The sequence below is a fragment of the Eurypyga helias genome, unplaced genomic scaffold (genome assembly GCF_000690775.1).
Source record: "Eurypyga helias isolate BGI_N326 unplaced genomic scaffold, ASM69077v1 scaffold6756, whole genome shotgun sequence".
Classification (NCBI taxonomy): Eukaryota; Metazoa; Chordata; class Aves; order Eurypygiformes; family Eurypygidae; genus Eurypyga; species Eurypyga helias.
In genome coordinates this window covers 36,952-40,141 of record NW_010257194.1, presented here as the reverse complement: position 1 = coordinate 40,141, position 3,190 = coordinate 36,952, and positions in this window count along the sequence as shown.

The window sequence follows — 3,190 nt, the reverse complement described above, 5'->3', positions numbered from 1 at the left end:
ACCACACAACCGACGATTTCCTTACTGAGGGCTCCTGGGATGCTTTCCTCTTCATTTTCTTTTGAACTGCAAGATCACCGCTGCAGCAGTGTGAGCTTACCAAACGATGACCCAAAGCACATCTTTACCCTCAAAATAATGCTCTTTAATTTGTATTTTTAATTGGGTATCTTCTCTAGGGGAATTACATTATGAACTTCCAGATGCCAAACTTGCTAAAGTTAACCTTAAGATTAGGATTTAAACAGTTCCAGCAGAAGACAAGTTTCTTGAAATAGGTGTTTGAAGAAGAGGCAGATAAACTGCTTATTTTACAGTTATTTAATTTTAAATAGTTAAAGTTGTAGTGAATTGCCTAGGATCAGCAATCAGTGAGTCAAACGGAAAACTAGAGCTAAAATTCAAGTGTTCTTGGCTGGCAGCCTATTGCTGAGTCCAGTAAAACAAACTGTATCTCAGCAGTCCGTGGGCTTCTTGTTCAAGCAGGTAATACTCAGTTACCCGCAAGAGGTGTACATGCAAGTCCCTGTATGAGGTAATCACACAAAACCACAAAATAAGGTTAATAGTTTTTATTGAAATGGAGGAGGACTGTGTGGTTTTTCTGCAAGGATGAGTTGGCTTTTCATCTGCCAGCTCGTGTGTAAATCTTTACTGATACCGTTGTCTGCCACATCTGGAAAATTTAACTTATACGTCTTTTTTTTTTTTTTTTTTAAGAAAAAGAAGGTAAGCTGGTTAGCCTTAGAGAAAAATGCAGTAAGGTAATAGTATTTTTAGGAAAGATAGCTTGTTTCTCTTCAGTTGCTCTTTCTTCATTCACAGATTGCCATTCACAGGCTCTTGTGTGCAACTTTTGAGTCAGGGAAAAGTCTCAAACACCTCACTTAATTTACATAATTAAAAAATGCAAGTAATTAAGTAATGAACAAGCACTTCATTACTTAATACTGTATCAGTGTGCCTTCTGATGCGGTATTCAATCAAGTCCTATCAAAGAAACGCTGAATTGGACCATGGCATTTTTTGATTTGCAGTGTAAAATACAGCTAATACAAAAAAAAGCTGTTGTCAGCTGTGCTGCCACAGTAGAAAATAAGACCAAAAAAAAAAAAAAGTTTTAAAATCATTAAAATAGTGTGTACAGTTCAATTTCCAATTGTTTTGAGGATTTATGACAATTGTTCCATTTCATTCTTTGCTCGTCAGGAAGCACTAATGAAATGTGAGACTGCAGCCTGGTTAAGGAGGTGCCAGTGGTGTTCAGACGCTGAAATAAATCAAAGGAAATGCACTGGTTGCAGATACAACGTATTGTCTTGGTTGCTTGTTCCAGCCCACATTCCTGATATTCTTGAATGGATTTTGCATCACTTTTCTGCTTTAAAAAGGCTTTCTCTGATTTGAGAGAATGCCACAATATCTTGTTATTTTTTCTTTCACTAAGAATTAAGTCATCACTTTATCAGCCATTTCCTAATCCGATGGAGTCCAGTTACACAGAAGGGGTTTTGTCTTCCTTTTTTTTTTTTTGTGAGGAGGTGTGTTTTGAGGGATGTAGTCTGTTAAACGATGCAAAAAGTTGTATTCTAATGGGTTATATAGATCAGGAGCAATTTCAGTGCCCTTCAGCGGTCAGTACAAAGCCCGCTGCTGTTCTGTGAGGAAACCACGACCTCCAGCAGACCGTCCTGCAGCGGTTCTGAAGTGACTTGTACCCGGCTCCGGCAGACCTCCGGGGTCTGATTTCCTGCCTGCTCTAAGAATCTTAGTGGGTTTTGTCATTTGTGCTTGTGGAAGCACCAGGTACCTCTCATTTCAGAAGAGTTTAGGCAGAGAAGGGCAAGCTTTCAGCAGACAGCTTGGTCCCAAAGAAGGGCAAAGTCCCTCAAATATTTGTTCCATCTGGGCTTTGGCACGGGTTGTTTTTCTTCGTCAGACATCCTCATTGCTCTTGGCAGGTTGGCAAAATCATCTAGCTGACACAAAGTAAAGTTCCTGGTCCTCTCTCCAAGTTGCAGCTGGAGCACGCTGGCAAGGTTCTGTGGGAGAGCTGTTCTCGGAGGCATTTTTGGAAGTGCTGACCTCACCTCTGTGGAAAACAGAATAAACCAAAACCCAAACTTCACTGAATTTCCAAGACGGAAATGGTTTCAGTTTGGTCACTGATGACCGCACACGTTTTTACTGTTGCTGATGATCTGTACTACTCACCTGACCAGGCGTTACACACGAAAGAAAATTATGAAAAAGGCATGGGACAGGAATTAAACCAAATGACAGGTTGGTGTTTTCTTGGGCCGCACGGTAGTACCGATCACCCTTCACCTGGAAAAGGGACAGGGTGTTGGGGGCAGCTGCTGCACAGGACAGGATTCTGCTCACTGTAAAACTCCCTTTTTGAGCCACCTCTGGGTTTGTTTGACAGTTTAATTCTTGTGTATTTTTGAAGTGAAAGAAATCAGATATAAAAGATGTTAACACAAAACCACATTATGCTATCAGCATTACAAATAACATTATTTTAATGAGAAGGCATTTTTAGAAGAATAACCTATTTTTGCATCAACGTAAGACAATTCTTTGACCAATATACTGTTTTGGGGTGTTGTTGTTGTGGTTTTTTTTTTTTTTTTTTATTCAGGTGAAACAGCATCCACTAGGCGTTCATGCACTATACAGGATACATTCCTCATTTTCTTTGTCTTGTTTTTAGATCCTAACTGAGAGAAAGAATCTGTGTAGTATAAATTGTCAAAGATTTAAGCTAAGACATCCTGTATTCTGTTTTTTTTTGTCATTATTTCAAGGTATTGTGTCTTTGATTTTTTTGTTTCACTAGGGGAAGGAGGCATTATATGTTACTTACAAAATAAAACCCCAACGAAATACATGCACAAAACTGTAGGTGTAAGAAAGGAATTTATTTGTCTGATTAGTCAATGTTAGGTTCTTAAAAATACATACTTTTGAGTAATTTTTTTCTTTTTTTCATAATACTTCAGTGTGGTAAAAAGTTTGCTGGTATTTCAGTTCATGCTAGAGACTTACCCTCAAAAAACCTCCCAAAACAAACCCGAAAACCCCACCAAAAACCAACCAAGAAAAAAGCCCCAACAATGACTCACTCTGAGACATGATATGAGGTAATGTGTGTTTGAAACACCAGTTATTTGTGTAACATGCATGA